Source organism: Urocitellus parryii (assembly GCF_045843805.1).
Source record: "Urocitellus parryii isolate mUroPar1 chromosome 13 unlocalized genomic scaffold, mUroPar1.hap1 SUPER_13_unloc_6, whole genome shotgun sequence".
NCBI classification, from domain to species: domain Eukaryota; kingdom Metazoa; phylum Chordata; class Mammalia; order Rodentia; family Sciuridae; genus Urocitellus; species Urocitellus parryii.
Window position 1 is genome coordinate 468439 of NW_027551774.1, and position 18389 is coordinate 486827.

The 18389-nt window shown below is 39.7% G+C and overlaps 1 pseudogene; it reads right to left on the reverse strand.

Annotated features, from left to right (window-relative positions):
* The window catches only part of LOC144251444 (contactin-associated protein-like 3), a 191887-nt pseudogene that overhangs the window by 119923 nt on the left and 53575 nt on the right, over positions 1-18389 (reverse strand).

Below are 18389 nucleotides of genomic sequence, written 5' to 3' on the forward strand. Positions count from 1 at the left end.
GTCAGGGCAGGGATGAAGGACTCTTCTTTACACCAGGGATTGGCAAATACATGATGGGTTGAAGTTCCGGAGGTGTTAGCTAGGCCTCTTGGTGTGGAGGCCCATTGTCCAGACACATCTTTGCATTAGGTTGGTTTCTGAGAATGCACCTCTGGCAAAGCTGGTGTCAGTAACCGAGAGTCTCCCTTCTCCTTTCTGTCCCAGAAATATTTAGTGTCTCAGTTTCTCCAAGGATGGGGACTTCAGGTAAAAGACTGTTCTTCCTTTATCTTTCACCTTGTCAAAGGTACCTGGAGCCTTCTTATCAGTGTTCCCTTCGTGTTTCGCTTTTCGAGCACCTTAATGTTTTCTTAGCCACCATTTATGTTTCCTTGGCATGGTTCACAGTAGGCTTCTAACTCTTCCTCCTCCTCCTCCTTCTTCTTCTCTTTTTTTCCCCTTAAGCTCCTTGGAAGATTCATGGGTCTCATGGCTATATTTTTCCCCCTTTCTACCTGCAAACCCAAGTGAATTATTCATTTTGTGACCTGTTGAACCAGAACCAAAGGTATTGTCAGATTTTGGTTCTAAAACCCATAAGCCAACTCCTTGCAGCCCATAAGAGGAAAGAAAACACTTTTTAAAACAATATCAGTCCCATGATGTGCTTCTAAGACTTGTCAAACTGAACATGAACTTGCCCTGTAACCCAAAACTTAGGTATTTTTAATTTTAAACATGGAAAGAAGTTTACTGATTTGGAAATATTTCCAGTTATTTAGGGATAGCTCCTTGGAGATTTTCATTGCAAAATAATTACTCCCCTGAGAATAATAATACCCAAAATATTTGAGACATACAAAGTCTGATCTCCATGCAAAAATAAGAAGTTACTTTACTTCATATTAACATGAAATAAGCATGTCCTGCAAGGCACATTTACTTTTTAGCTTTTTAATACATAATAAAAAACTTCTATCACATGGTCACTGTTTAAATAATAAGAGTTGAATATTTTAAGGGCAAAAGAAATATTTTAAGGGCACAAAACACTAAGACTTCATTTTCCTTCCCTTTCCTTTTAAGCTTCTTACCATAACAAGGACCTGTGGTTTGTGTTTCTTGGCTGATTAAACAATATCCACTCCATTATAATAAAGATTTTCTACACATCCATGAAAGTTTGTATGTGAGATTGTCAGGGACCCTGCAGATGTCGGGATTCCTCCAAAGCTGATCTTAGAAAAAAAATGACATAAATAGCATTGTTTAGTGATGTTTTGATTATCTGTTTAAAACAGTTACGGTTAACAGGTGCAAGCAATGGTGGTCACAAATCCATCTGTGTCAGATTATATTTCCACATTTGTTCATTTCAAATGAGGCCCCCCTATTCTAGGTGGCACTTTTTGATGGTGTTATTTCTAGCACCAGACTTTGTGCATTAACTTAAAGAAAAAGGTGGACAAATTTCCTCTGTGAAAGGCCACTTTGTGAATATTTTTTTGTTCTGTGGGTCACTTGGTACCTTCTGCACCACTCCATAGTGTAGTTTTAGCACCGAAGCAGCCACAGACAACATATTTTGGAAAAGGACACATGTTCCAATGAAACTTTTTAAAACTACAAAATGGCTCTTTTAAAATAAGACCAGATTCAGGCCCATAAATTGCCAACCTCTACACTGGGTCCTATATTTTGTTATTACACAGTTAAGGTAATAAAATCATGGATGATCTGGTATAGACCAGGGTCTCTGAAGATATTATGTGCCAAAACCATGGATATCAGACACTCATCACAGCTTTCCTGGTTTGCTCTGATTCTTCATGTGCTCAAAAGTAGCTCAAAACTATCCTTGAGGAACAGGCAGAATAGATGTTATTGAAAAGTTAGATACATACTGGCTATGTATTGCAAAAGATGTTATGTCCTCAAAGAAGTTAAGAAACTGTTTATAGGGCTGGGGTTGTGGCTCTGTGGTTGAGCACGTGGCTCTGTGGTTGAGCACGTGCCTCACATATGGGTTTGATCCTCAGCACCATATAAAAATAAACAAATAGAATAAAGGCATTCTATCCATCTACAACTACAATTTTTTTTTAAAATTATGCAATTTGTGATAACCTCAAAGTTAAGATCCAGGTAACTAGATTCTCCCCTTGCATGGAAATGACGAGTGTGTTTGTCCAACGTGAAGTTGACATGAGTGCTGAGGACCTCAATGAGGACGGAGTGCCAGTGCTGGTCATCCAGCAGGCTGCCCAGGGTGAGGTTCACGTGGGCACCAGCAGGCTGCAGCTTGGCATTGCCTGAAAGGAGAAAGCACAGCAGGCTGGGGTGGTTCTGTTAAAAAACATGGATTCCCTTTGCTGCATCAGCACTACAACTTATGTCCACCCTTCCATCCCACGTAGCTATCATCCATCTTTCTCTTCATCTGAGCACAATGATATCTTGATATCTTTTGTGATTTCTTTTGTATTCATTTTTATACTTTGTTGAAATTGCCTTTTTTTTAGTGATTTGTTTTTTATGACTTTTCATGACATCCTCATTTACCTTGCAAGTATTTTCTTTGCTAGAACATCACTATCGGCACCAGCTCATAATTTCACAACAGCCTATTCTTATCTGTATGATTATGTATAATGACAATATGTGATATATTATATGTATAATGCATTTATAATGGCCTTCTTACACAGTTGTCAAAAAAGTGCTGTTTGCGTAAATCATACTGGAGATGTGTACAGGCTGGATGCATTTGCTAGCAATGTCCCTCAGTTCTCATTCACACTTTCCCATGACAATTCCACTTTTCACTTATTATCCCAGGGTAACTATCAGTAATGTGTCCCTGAACTCTCAAAGGTGTTTGGTTTCACTGATAAATCATATTGTCTCTTTCCTTAACTGTGAAAATTAAGTACCAGTGGATGTATTTCCAACTAGCCAGATTTTTATTTTAATCACTGGCATGAAAGAACAAATGCCTTTTACCTGAATTAAGAGAAAAGACAAGTTTTCCCTTAATTAATTGCAGAGATACGTGATTTCCATGTTGTCCTTCTCTGTGGAGTAGAATCCCATTGTTCTGCATGGTTTTAAATTTCAAAGAAATAACATCTCTTATCGGTCTTATGGGCTTTTTATCCAATCTGTATAGCAGGGCTCCTAGTCCATCAAAATAAACCACCTGAGATCCTGGGAAAGAGGATATGACAAAGTAATTCTAACTGTAATACATTGTACATTGCACCTGAAAATGGATAGGCCAATACACCTCAATACATGCAAACACACAGGTTACATTTCTAGTTGCTCATTGAGGAAAACACTGATAACAATGTATTCTTGATTGGTGTCACAAGTTGATATACCTAATACTCACTGGTAGGCTTTTTCATTTTCCAAATTGATCATTGAAAAACACATTTATTAATATATTCTCATTGACTTCTGTCTTTATACTGGTTTATTTCTTCTCATTCTATTTGATTTTTAAAAAATCAGGAAATGTTATATTTCTACCAAATGAGTTGTCTGTTTTAAGATCATTCTTCTTTTAAGAATCAGTGTCACTCAGTTTAAATGATTTATTCATTCCCAGTAACTTTGACTTCTCTTGATTCTTATACATGTACACACATTAGTGAAGATTTTGTTTGTTTGTAAAAGACACACACACACACACACACACACACACACAGCTGGTTCTGTTTCTCTGGAGGACTTTAACTAATAAAGGCATACATTTTTTATTTCGATGCTTTGTTGAGAGAGCATGACTTCAATAACACTATTTTGGGCCTTCCAGAGAAGCCTGCCAGAACTACAGTTCTGCCGTTTCTTCTCAGCTTTCTAACGTGGCCTTACAATATCAACTATAAAGGTCATGATCATTCAGTTAATCAAAAAACAAGTGTGTCTTATCTATAATACAAAAGAACATCTGTCAAAATCAACTGAAGATGGAACAACAGACATACAAAAACATTTAACATTACCCAGAAAAATCTCTTGTGTTTTTTCAAAGTAAAAGGAAGAAAAAGAAAGCAGTTATCTTCAGAAAAATATATGTTTCTAATAAACAAAGGTGCACAAAACATGTGAAGCCATCAGAAGCCAACCAGCCCAATCATTCAAGCTGAGATAGATTGTTTATCGTATTTAATTTCACAAAAAAATATTTCTGCAAGTCTTTTGTGTGGTTATCCCTTTTCTTTAGGTTACGTAAAAATATATAAAAAAATGTGCCTCAAAAAATCATCCATTTTGTGCAGCTTAATATTTGAAAGTTTACAAGTCTGATTTTCTCACATGGGGTTAATGTATGCAGGAGAAATTATTGTATTAAGTGCTACTTTACACACACACACACACACACACACACACATTCTGTGCAAAATATATGTAAACCAATTATTCCTTGTTATAGAACTAATTTTATGTGCACAATTAAAAGCAAAACTGTCAAATCCAAATGAAGCCATATACAGTTAGGAGATGGCAATTAATTAAGGAAAGCTTTCGAAAGACAGCAAAGACTTCACATTTTGCTGTTCCCATCACCTCTGTGTCTTTATGTGTTGCTCAAAGATAATGCTAATATTTGGGCTTTTATACTTTGTAGTTGTCTAACACAGTGTTCTGCTCCTGAAGAGGTCTTGCATGGGTGATTTCGATCTGGTTTTGAGTTTTGCTTTTCCTTATTCCCCATGTGACTATTCTAGACCACAGCAGGATTGATTTTCTAAGAAAAACGAAGGAGATTTCCTGAAATGTTTTTCTCAGGCAAATGGAAAAGCATAAGTGTTAGAAGACTTGTTTCAAGACCAGTTTCAAGGTGATAACCTTGAAACACTAGTCCATTAGGTAATGCCTTGACTTCCTGTCAAATGTGACTGTGCTGCTTCAATCTAGAAATTTAACTACATGCTTTTAACTCAGTATGGGGACTTTTGAATGAAATAAGTTAATATAATAAAAAAAATCCAAGTTAAAAAAATAGTCAACTCTGACTTGTGAAGTCAATACATGAAAAAAATGAAACTAAATAAAAGCACATGTTTTCGATAAAGAACATTTAGCTCAAAAATTAAGCAGCAATTTTAATTTTTGAAAATTGGTTGCTGGTGAGGGAGATCTCCACAAGGTCTCTCTCAGGAGTGATCTGCCCATCGGGGAAGCAAGCCTTTCAGCTTTCAGGACTTGGTGCTTGCAGGTAGTCTAAAAGTCAACCTTTTCCCCATCTGCCACATTTTTAGCAATTTAAGACTCTTGTAAGAGCAAATAAATATTGTATAGCCCTAGTCAATACAAGTGAACCTCTATAATATATATTTGAATAAAAACAAAAAATAATAAAAATTCAGTATCACATTTATTTATAAACTTTCATAATAACCTTTAAGAGAAAAAAATTATTGGTACAAAATTCAATTATATGAATAGGAAATGCAGAGGGACACTGGAAAATTAGAAAACCAAACTTCTTCAAGTTTTTCTGCCATCCAAAATGACTGGAGACAACTTAGTTCTTGGCTTAAAAGAGGAAGTGCTTGTCTAATTTGGTATGAACTTGGTTTATAATTGTTCAACTTACCAATTGAGATTATAGTTTTGATTACTGGATTTCTGTGGTTATTAACAACACAGATACACCACCATTAGATAGAGCTATATTTTCCAGTATGGAGGTTAATTTGTCTTATATATTAAGACTCTGTTCTAGTCCCTTTACCAGCTCTTTTCTTTCCCTTTTAGGGACATTTCATAATATAGAGTACTAGTTCAGAGGAAGGACAAAGGAGTTAAAGTGTGAATCTTAGTTCCATCCTACACAGGTTGCACACCTTCTCTGAGCTCAGTTTCCTCATCTGTGACGTGAGACTGAAAACAGGCCTTCCCTCACAAGACTGTTGTGAGAATCCGACGCATTAACATCCATGGAGTTTCACAAAAGTGCTTAGCACACAGAAGGCCCATAGTGGATAAGTGCTTATGATTTCTAGAGCTCTGGGCAGAGAGAAAAAAAAGGTGGAAATTAGTTTTCAACAGCACACAGAGGACTTACAGGAAAGCCAGCAGCTTAAAATGATAACAAATTTCATTTCTGAAAGATGCAAGAAATCTTCAACTTTCAAGTCTCATGGTTGGATCCCACCCGGCAAGGAGAGAGATATTTACAACCATCCCACACCCAAGCTGCCTCCTTCTCTGCCAGCCAGACTCTTCCTGAGCCTGACTCATTTCAATTGCTGGTGACCTAAATCTTACTGGGAAGTATGTCTATCTATTCATTTTAGAGGCAAGAGAGAGTGTAGAAGTGACACTTGAAGATGATTGGTACCATTACATCATCACGGCACTTCCCAGAAAGGAATATTGGAAAAGAGCCAAAGACAGATGCATTCAGAGGCTCTCAAAGATTAATTCCTGAAAGACTAAGAACTTATTGTCACAGACAGTATTCACCTGTCTGGGAGGAATTTGGTAAAATCTATGTCCCCATTCAGATACCTCAATGTGTGGTACAGCCCTTTGTCTAGCACATGTGGATGGCTGGGTCCAATCCCTAGAATCTGGAAAAGTGGCAGAGATAGAGAAACTGCACATGCTAATCAGAATCCATGAAAATTTATAGTGATAGTGAGCATTTTGCTATAAATAGAGTGTAACTGGGAAAAGACACTGCCTTAAAGCAACGTCATATCCCATAATAAAGTTCTTGAATCAAAACAGGGCAGTGGACATACACATGAAAATACCCAAACGTACCACCCTTATTAACATAAAGTGTCAACAGCGTACACAAAATCAATACATCTGAAAAATAATTCCTCAAAGACAAAAAGGACATTGTAGAGATTCACCTTCTGTAGGACATATTTTGAATTACTCAGTAGTGGTGAGATCTTATCCATCTGCATCTTGTTTCCTCAGTGACTCTTACCCAACAGCTCAAGTCTACAGAAGTTAACGGTGCCAAGAGATTCCACAAGATCTGCATGGCACACTGTGCTTCTTGGGACTGGTCACGGAGCTTTGATCTTTCCAATATTACTCTGAGGAGCTTGAGTAGCATCTCCTCATGAAGGAACATCAAGCTAATGGAAAATCCCCATCAAAGAGCATGTTCTGCTTTGAAGTCAGTAAACCTGAAGTTGTTTCAGAGTGATGGGAGGACAAGCTAATTTCAGAGCATCAAAGAGAAATTCCAAGTATCAGTCACTGTAGCCATTGCAACAGTGAACTCAGCTGGGTTCAAGGGAATACAGTGATGAAAGAAAATGACCAATGGGAGGGGAAGAAAAGAAAGATGGATGGCAAAACAACACCATTATACTTAATGTCCCATAGAAATGTAAACATTAGATTACAGAGTTAGGAAATTAATTGGCTTGCACAGGGGTTGAGTCACAGAATGTGAATAATAGCATTTCGTGACTTTAAATGCTTCATGGGTGGTAGATGAATATTATGTTTTAGAAAATTAACATTCTGCAAGGTCAAAGCCGGGATTAGCAAAGAATGGAGGTGGGTGTTTGTGTGCAAATGGTATCACACGGGGGTCCAACCTGACCAAACCTGAGATGCCAAAGATATTTCCATCCAGTCTATTCTTTGCATGTTCTCCAGGTCTACACAGGAATTATTTTTTATTATTGTCCCATTCTGACAATAATCTATGATGATATAAAGAAATAGAACAAGTATATCCTGGATTATCCAATAACGGCTAGATGATAAACTCTTGCCACACAATTTCATGGTCTGCTTTTCACGTCTGTGTTATATACTCACGTTAGTTCCATTCTTTTTACTTTGGTCTCCCACAGGCTAGACAAGTGCTCTGCCCTTAAACTGCATTCCCAACCCTTTTAATTTTCTATTTTGAGACAGGCTGACCTTGAACCTGTGACCTTCCTGCATCAGCTCCCAAGGAGTTAGAATTACAAGCCAGTCTTTTGACTTTGATTATAGTTAATAGATGAGAAAAAGAGGCTGACATAATGACATAATAGATGAGAAAAAGAGGCTGACATAATGCATATACATGTATCCCTACCAAGGAAGAAAAAGTGAAGCCTCAGTGTGCTGTACAGAGATTTCCCAGGGAGGCCAACAGAGAGAGGCAGAGTCAGAACTGAGACACGACTGAGCAGGCACTGTGCCTAAGAAACCGGAGCCCCCCATCCCCCCTGCATTCCTATACTGAGTGTCTGCATCAGAAGAACAGCTTCATCTGCCCCTGGTTTAGACTTTATTGACTTTATTCAATGGCTATTACATTGTAAGTACTCTGTTAAACTCTGGAAATCTAAATATTAATACATCTTGATTAAGGTCCACCTCTAAATTCAATTATAAAAAGTAAAAACTAAAGTCCACTCTGTCATGGGAAGATAAACACAAGATTTAAAAAAAAATCAGTTTGGCTTCACAGTTATTTAAAAATCAGAAGTCAAGTTCAGTTGGCAGTTTGGCTTTTGTGGCATCTCATGCAGATGTGGATTTCTTCCAGCAACCAAGGCTACTTACTGTATGCACACCCATACACCTCGACCCGCATCCCAATCCTGCCCTTGGGGTTCAGGCTAAAGGCAGGAAGCGCAGGAACCTGGCTTTGAAGGGGGGCTGGAGCCGGTAGTGCACCACGCTGTCCGCGTTTGTGTTTCCTGAAAATCCCTGCGAGAAATCAGAGAAAGATCCAGGTCAGGGCAGAGAACCACATTCCCTTGGCCTCCGCTCCAAGGATGGCAGAGCACATGCGCTCTGTTGCTGTGGAAAAGCCCTCTTTCAAGAATGTCTGCTAACGTTTAGCCCAGATACGACGCCCTCTCCCGGGTCTCTCCATCAGTCACCATTGTCCAAGTTTCCTGTATTTATGGGACAGTGGAAATTTCATCAGCACCTTGAACATGTCCATAAACACAGTAGCTTCCATCAAATTTGCTTTTCTGAATTTTTTATCTCCTCCTCTAATCTCCAGGAAATAAAGATTCTCCCATCAACCACATCACCCAGGGTGGTAAAACACCTGGGTGATGAACGTCCAATGCTACAGAAGAATGGACGTGAATGGGACATGAGGGTGGGGAAGGGACCTAGCATGGATCTGGCCCCACCCCCTTAGGTTCCAGACAGGAGATGGCTGGAGGTCAGTGGCTACCACCTAGGGTGGGAGGGCTCTCATCCTAGGGGTTTTACTTCAGGTGCAGAATTCATCCCATGTCACCTGGCTGTCTCCACATCAGTGCAGGTCTTCTTTCCTACTCTACTTCAAAACTCAGATTTCCTGTGGCCAGAGTTCTGGGGGTATCCAGGAACCCCCCCCCCAACCTTATCTGCCTAGGGCAAAGGACAGTGCTTCTGCCTAGTGTCACCACCTGATCATCATCATTAAAGACCAGAGAGAGAGCAAAGAAGATTATGTAAAGTACTTTTTGTCTCGTTTCCAGCTGTGTATGGGGGAGAGCAGGTGAAGGAGGTTGGATCACTACCATGTACAATTAGGACACGTTAATAAAAAATCAAAACTAATAAAAATGTTCGGGAACAAGGGGAAGACTGATGTTCCCGCACATACACATTTATTTGAGATCACTTACCAATGACCAGTTCAATCAATAAGGTAAAAACAGTGCTGATAACCACTCACATGGAAGTATAAACTTAGAAAAATTAATATTTTCACTTCTTATACAATTTTCTGCTGTGTATAACTCCCTTTACCAGGGTGTTCAAACATAGCATGTGGGTTTTATATGAAAAAGTGCAGGGGTGGGTGGAGATGAGGGATTCATGAAGAACCCGCTTCCTAATGAATAAAGGTTTAAATCAGAACTTTTCAACTTTTTAGCTGCAGCCAAAGCTGTATTAGAGAGAAATTCAAAGACAGAGAGACTCTTTCACTTAATAATCATGAAATTAGGGAGTAAAACATCTGCTTGCCGAGACTCTAACAGTAGAATGGATTTTTCCTGACATGCCTGGGGTATGCAGTTACACTCAATGTTTGGAGCTGGCCCATTACTTCAACCAACTGTCAGGGAAGTTATCTGGGCTGGGGCTGGAGCTCAGTGGTAGAGCACTTGCCTAGCACATGTGAGGTGCTTGGTTTGATCCTCAGCACCACATAAAAATTAAATAAATAAAGGTATTATGTCCATCTACACCTAAAACAATTTTTTTAAAAGGATGTTATCTGCCCAATTATTTTGCTTTGTTAAAGAATTTGCCAGCTTAACAATACAAATGGAATTAGAATCAATCTGCAAAGTCCCAGACCCCCTGAGGGCTTCCCTTGGTATAAATAAATAGAAATTGAACCACAGAACAGCCTTAGTGAGGGCGGTCAATTTCAATGCTAGTGTAAAGTCATATTATTCATATCTTTTTAGAATTGTAACCAGTTCCTTAAGATACCCACCAAATAAAGTCGTTCTTTAAAGATGCAGAAATTAAAAAGAGAGGGATGATCTACATGAGTATTTCACTCCTGTAACATTTAGGGCTCATTCTCGAAATCACCTTCTATTTTACAATAAAATACTGTGTCTTTAAAAATGTAAGGTAGTCTTTTATTCATTAAATTCCAAATTTGCCTTGAGAGTTTCCATAAGAGACGTGAATTTATAGGCAAGCAAAAACAGAAGCACGTTAGTCATAAAGAATAAAGAGCTCTTCCTGCCTGGTTTTGTTTCATAGAAAACAAAGGTTCTAGAAGCAGAGAGCCAGGCATTCTCTGTGGAAATATACAGCCCTCAGCAACTCTCCAGAGCCTTAAATCTTCATTTAGAGACAAATAAGAGACACAGCACTACTGAGAGGGGACGGTTAGCAAACGACTTTTAGAATCCACAGTCCTTCATATTCTCTTCTGTCCTTGCTCAGGCAACTGACCTTGATGGAAGGCACCATAATTTCTTTTGAAAGTGAAAAAATAATGTCTACCTGAAAATCGTGGACATGATTAAACCCATTAACGTATGTAAAGGATTTGTCAGATTATAGACTATTCTCTCCACAGAATTCCCCACCACTCGTATGTATGTGTTACAGCTTTGGGGGGACTTCTGAGAAACTGAGACAGTGCAAAGACCCCCTTCAAACCCTGATTCTTGTAATCAAGTCAGAAGGATTTCAGACACGTCACTCAGAGGTACAGGAATGAGTGTATTGAAGGGACAGGAAAGGCGAAGGGGACACTCTGAAGGGAGAGAATATGTCCTCTCGGAGTGGACAGGGATAGTGTCTCTTCTGTACTCTGGTTTTATGGGAGATCCCAGAGAAGTTTCCAGAAAGTCCCACCCAGACCCACCTCTTGACGTTTGACTGACAGCAAAATGACTTCAGATTTGAAAGTACCAACAGACACGACAAATCTAGGTCACCTTGGCCTATGCTGACCAGTTCTAATTGTATTCTTAACCACATGTTCTTACAGATTCTATGGTTAGGAGGAACTATCCTTATCTTCCAGTTTCAGGTTATGGCCACAGAATTCTTCCCTTCAGGGTAACTTGGATTCCTCTTATCAACATCAATTTAGGCCTGCTTTTCTCCTGCAGATAACAGGGAGTTTGCTGAGGAATTGACATATCCTGTCCACATAGGCCAGGCAGGCTGCAGGTAAATTGCTTCTTGGAAAAGAAAGCATGTGAGGGTCAGCACGGTGGGCCCACTTATAGAATTATCCCCTTGACCTCCTGTTCCCACCATCCTCCTCTGTCTGGCCACTAATACTTTGGTTTGCTCTTCACATTCACATTGGCCAGATGTAACAATCTGGCTGGAGGGGCTACAACGCTCATGGGACCACCTGGCCTCCTACCTAATGTGGCTTCATGGACGACACTCTTGATGAAGGGTCACTATCATACGCCCAGCCTTCAGTAGACAAATGGGCGGCCAGTCTAAGATTCATCATCAACAGTAATTTTTAAGAAGCCTCTTAGAGATCTGTCATTCTGAAACAGTTCTGTCTTTAATACATTTTTATTAAATCTTTATTTTAAACGATGATTTTCAGAAGTGAACCTCAGAGACATTTGAGAGCAGGATTGAGTCTCCAGGAGGTACCACCAGTGCACCAAGCAATCCCACTATTTCTTCAGTCAGAACTCACAAAGCAACGTGTATGAAAGATACCAGTTTTTTGTTTTCCCAACACTTGAAAGTACTAAATAAGGAGCTCAGTGCCTAGCATGTGTGATGTTAGAGTCTGTAAACAAGTCAGGATGGCACCTGGTATTTTGCCAGAGGAATGTTAGAGTTTGTAAACAAGTCTGGATGGTGCCTGGCAAAATGCCAGAGGGAGTGGTTTGAGAAGTAACAAAAGCGAGCCATTAAGTGTGGAGATTCCTTATTGGTTGACTGATGTATCTAGTTTATGCTAATTAAGATAAGCTGTGTGAAATGTATAAATAGCTCTGTTGTCCTACAATAAACGGCTCCTACTCCTGCTGTATCAACATACACAAGTTATTCGTCACCCCACCCCCACCCCCCCGGTTATTTTGCTGCAGCCGGACTGCGGCAGTGTGACACACTGGGTTAGATCCTTAACACTACATAAAAATAAATAAAATCAAGGCATTCTGTCCATCTACAACTACAAAAAAAATAATTTATAAAAAATGTGCTAAACAAGACTCTTATTTCAATATGCTGTTACTATCTTAGTTGTAACGGTTATGAGGCAGGACAGCACCCCTGGGTGAGAAGCACCCTGTACTCCTAGGTTATAATTCTCCTTGGATTGCTCAACTCAGCTGATATTGGACATGAGCTTCAGTCTCTGTGATCTCAACTTCTTTGTGAATAATATGGGAAATATAACAACTGCTCTGCCCAATTTATAGCTTGTTGAAAGTTTCTGAAAGTGCCTTAAAAATTCTAAGGAGCTATACAAATGAAAGATATAATTAACCTTCCCCATAAGGTATGTTAACAAGACTATTTGATTAAGATAGTTTGTAATTTATAAGTGTTATTAGGAAAAAAATTGTATTAATGCTAAGTGTAGAGCATTAGGAGTATAATTAACCCGGCATATGCCCTGAGAGCATTTTATGAAGCGATTAAATGGTGCTTCTACAGGTTATTAAAAAGTGAGTATATTATCTTTATCACCTTTCTATGAGTAGTATAATTACACCTGTGTAAAAAGTGAATTAGTAGAAAGCATGATGAAAGATAAAACAACATTTATGTAAATTTCAATATGTGTGAACGAAAGAATCGAGCCTTTTTTTTTTAGAAGAATACACAAAACACATTGGACTCAGGAAAGGTGAATCGTAGGAATGATGAATGAATGAAGAGATAACGGAGGCTGAGGAGGGCCACCTGACACAGACCAGAATAATTTTTACTGATGCAACATTGAAGAATATGACCAGTCAAACCCTTGGCACTCAAAGCCAAACACACACACACACACACACACACACACACACACGCACACACACACCACACACACGCATACATGCACAGGCTCCAGCATGTGGACCAAGTATCTGGATGGAGCGCTTTCAACCTTCTGCTGATACCTCCTGACCTTCTCTATTCTCCAGGAACCAGCTGTGGTTGAAGGAAGGGCTGCTGCAGGTATGGCCTGGGGCTGTCCCAGAGACTTGTCCCAGCTGACTGTGAAGCCATCACTCCAGCAGGGTGATTGACTTCTGTGACTGTCTGCTATATTGGATGTCCCCTCCAAAACTTGTGTTGAAATTTCATCGCTACAATAGCCATATTACCAAAAGTGGTATACAGGTTTAATGTAATTCCTATTAAAATCCTAATGACGTTCTTCACAGAAATAGAAAATGCACTCATGAAATTCATTTAGAAGAGTAAAAGGCCCAGAATAGTTAAAACAATCCTTAGCAAGAAAAGTGAAGCAGACCTTAAATTATACTACAGAGATATAGTAACCAAAACAGCATGGTATTGGCACCAAAACAGACATGAAGAGCAATGGAAAAGAATAGAAGACACAGAGATAATATAAATACAGTTATTTCATACTGGACAAAGGCACCATAAACACACATTGGAGAAAAGAGAGCCTCTTCAACAAATAGTGCTGGGAAAACTGGAAATCCTTATGTAGAAGAATGAAATTTAACCACTCTCTCTCATCCTGGACAAAAATCTACTCAGAGTAGATCCAGGACCTAGGCATTAGACTGGAGACCCTACATGTACTAGAAGAAAATGTAAGCCCAACTTTCCACAATGTCACTTAGGAACTGACTTTCTCAACAAGGCTCCTAAAGCATAAGAAGTAAAATCAAGAATCAATAGAGGGGATGGTATCAAACTAAAAAGTTTCTTCAAAGCAAAGGAAACATGCAAGAACATGAAGATAGATCCTACAGAATGGGAGAAAATCTTGACCACCTGCACATCAGATAGACATTAATCTCCAGGATATATAGAGAACTCAAAAGACTTAACACCAAAAATAAATAAATAGATAGTTAGCTAATCAATAAATGGGCAAAGGAACTGAATATAGACACTTTACAGAAGAAGAAATGCAAATGGTCAAAAAATATATGAAAAAATATTCAACATCTATAGAAATTAGAGAAATGCAAATTAAAACTACACTGAAATTCCATATCACTCCAGTCAGAATGTTAATTATAAAAATGCAAGTAATAGTAAGTGTTGGCAAGGATGTGGAGAGAATGGTACACTCATACATTGCTGGTGGGACTGCAAAATGGTGCAACCACTCTGGAAAGCAGTATGGAGATTCCTCAGAAAACTTGGAATGGAACCACCATTTGACCCAGTTATCCCACTCCTCAGTATATAGCCAAAGGATTTAAAATCAACATACTACAGTGACACAGCCACATCAACATTTATAGCAGCCCAATTCACAATAACTAAGCTATGGAACCAACCTAGGTGCCCTTCAACAGATAAATGGATAAAAAGAATGTGATACATATAAACAATGGAATATTACTAAGTCATAAAAAATGACTTTTGCAGGTAAAATGCTAAGTGAAATAAGCCAGTCCCAGAAAACCAAAAGCCAGATGTTCTCTCTGGGCATGGAGGGTGGAGAATAGAAGTTCATTGGATTAGACAAAAGGGAATGAAGGGAAGGTGGGGTGATGGGAATAGGAAAGACAGTAGAATGAATCAGACAGAACTTTTCTATGTTCACATATGAATAAGTTTTAAAAATTAAAAAGAATCTTTGTCATGCAACATTATTAACATTGTAACATTAAGTCATGGGAACTCTCAGAGGTGATTAAATAACAAGAGCTCCACCTTCACGTGAATTAATGCTCTTATTGTAGAAATTGGTTAGTTATCATGGGAATGAGTTTCTGATAAAAAGTATAACTTTGGTCCACTTTTTCTGTCTCCCAAGCTCACTTGCCTTTCCACAGTCTTATGTTGCAGCACAGGAGCACTATGTTCTTGAACTTGAACTCACATATACCTATATTGTTTATAAATTCCTCAGTCTGTGGTAGTCTGTCATAGCTACAGGAAACAGGCTAAGACACTGTTGAAGGCTTTTTAAGGTTTGGAATTTCCAGTAAGTGGAAAATTATAGGAGCCCCACAGATTGACCTGAGTCTGAGTTAAGTCCCAGCAGTTATTAGTTCTGTGACTGTGAACAAATTACTGGTGGCCCATGTGAATAGGATGAACATATGATAAATGATTAATCATTACCAAACGCTGCTTGTTACTGTCATTGTTACTATGCTAAATATTTCATCCTCTTCTTGTAACACTGTTCTCTGAAGCAGGGATCAGAGAATAACGTATATCCACACCCCCAACCCCACAACTCTCCATGAGCCTCTGCACACACCCTTAATTCTCAAATAGACTCATCTTCATCCATAGGTTGGCAGCTCCTCACTAGCAGATGATTTTAGGAAAGAATAGCATTTTATTTCATGTTAGTTTCAGAGGATTATAGGTAGTGATGTAGCCTGCAAAACTGCTTCTTATTTAAATTGGTACCTATAATTGGCTATGTGAGGAGTTATACTTAATTATTTTTTTCAATACTAGGGATTGAACCCAGGAGTACTCTACAATGTGCCAAGACCACACCCCCCCCCAGCCCTTTTTATTTTTTACTGGGAGACTGGGTCTCATTAAGTTGCTGAGGCTGGCCTCCCACTTGCAATCTTCCTGCCTCAGCCTCTCAAATTGCTGGGATTACAGGTGTGCACCACTGCACCCAGCTGTAGTTAATTATTTTAAAGTAAGGGCTCTTGAATCATCATTTTCTGTTAATAATTTACTAGCCACTATAATACATTAGTGCTTATTAACATAAATAAAATAAGGAAAATGGGGCTTTCCTTGACTCTAGCACAAATTAATGGACTTAACCAGGAGCATGACGTGGTGTGGGTGGTGGTGCTGGATTTACATTGATTAGCTGTGAGATTCAGGATGAGTTACTTGAGGTGTCAGGTTTACATGGAGGGCACTGTACAAACTACTATAAAATCCAAAGCCTTTTCCTCTAGCCCTGAAAGACTCTGGTCTACACACTGGGTTTCTATTCAGGTATAGATAAGCTCAGTGATTATAGAGAAAATGAAAGAATAATCCCCAAAAGTATGAGTACCATATTTAAAATATATGTGTAGATAGATGGATATATTTAATTAGGTATAGACTCCTATTTGAAGACTGAGTCATGGAGAATGTTTGCATGATGCTTGATATTTGAACATGTGCTATGGTTTGGATATGAAGTGTCCCTGAAGGACTCACGGGTTAAAGATGTGGTCCCGGATGCAGCATGTTCAGAGGTGGGGCTTCTAGGAAATGACTGGATCATGAGGGCTCTGACCTCCTCAGTGGATTAATCCACTTGATGGATTCATGATTGAATGGATGATTGGGAGGCCGTGAGAACTGTGGAAGGTCCTTGCTGGAGGAGGTAGGTCACGGAACCTGCCCTGAAGTGGGTATTTTATATACACCGATACCTACATAGATAACACAGTTTAATAGGCTTTCTTACCGAGATGTTGCCATTGACTTTAAGTGATCCCACTAATTAATTAAATGTCTTTTCTGAAGGCAGGCAATTCATCTAACTGTCATTTGACTTGGCCCTGGGGGAACCCTGCTCTGTGACATTGATGGGAAGGGCCTCCTGCTCTCAGGTGTCCTATCGGACATCTAGAGCTGGCTTGTCATTAAAGTCCAGGCCATTCCCCTGGCACCATCTCTGACTTCTGGAGGCCTTCAGTGACCAGCCTGTACTGGCACATAGTGGACATTGCTGCAGAATCAGGGCCTATTCCAGGTCAATAAATGCCTTCTGGGTTGAGGGTTCGGGACAGGGCCCCCAAGACTCACACCCCTCTCTGACCTTCCTGGCTCTCGCCAGTGTTGAGCACATAGTTGGCACCTAGTAGATACTAGTGGGTTGACCTGGTTGTCAGAGGTCATCTCTCTAGACCAGGCCCTTGGTCTGCACATACAGGGGCATCTGCGGTCCTTGGCTGGAATGGGGTGCTCTCTGCATCTGCACCTCTGCCCTGGTCCCAGTCACGTTCTGCCGCTTGCTACCAACCACAGAGCAGTTACTTAACTGGACCGTTTTCACCCTTCGCATTGCCGAGGGTCCCAACTTGCCCAGATTAAGAATGAGCTGGGAATGACTATTACTAAATCAGTGGCCTAAGCAGTGTTTTAATTGCTACAGTTTAGGTCTTAAATGTCCCTGTAAAGGCCTGTGTGCTGGCTTGGTGGCCAGCCTGTGGGATTATTAGAAGCTAGTAGAACCCTTGGGGGCAGGGGCGGGGCACAGAGGAAGGAGGTGAGGCCCAGGGAGTGGCCTTGAAGAAGTGATGAGCCCATTCCCTCTCCCCTTTGCTTCTGGCTATCAAGAATTCAGCCCTACTAGTGTATGTTGTATTCTGATGCCTTTCCTATCCTCTACTATCCCCCCACCCTGGCAGTATGTAAAAAAGTGGATGTGTAACCGATGTGATTCTGCAATCTGTATACGGGGTACAAATGGGAGTTCATAAACCCGCTTGAATCAAATGTATGAAATATGATATGTCAAGAGCTTTCTAATGTTTTGAACAACTACTACTACTAATAATAATAAAAGAATTCAGCCCTTTTTGTGCTCCACACTCCTGCCTCGGTGTCCAGTGCTGTCACACACCCCAGCACAGCAGGGCCAGGTGACCACAGCCCAAGACCTCTGAAACTCTGAGCCAAAATAAGCCTTTCCTCCTTTTCCTCATTTTTCTCAGCTAGTTTGTCACAGTGATGCGAAGCTAACACAGTTCTTCAGATCACTTGTTTATCATGTTTAAGGGTCAGTACTGGCCATCGGATAGATGGATCCATTTTGTCCATCTTAAGGGAAA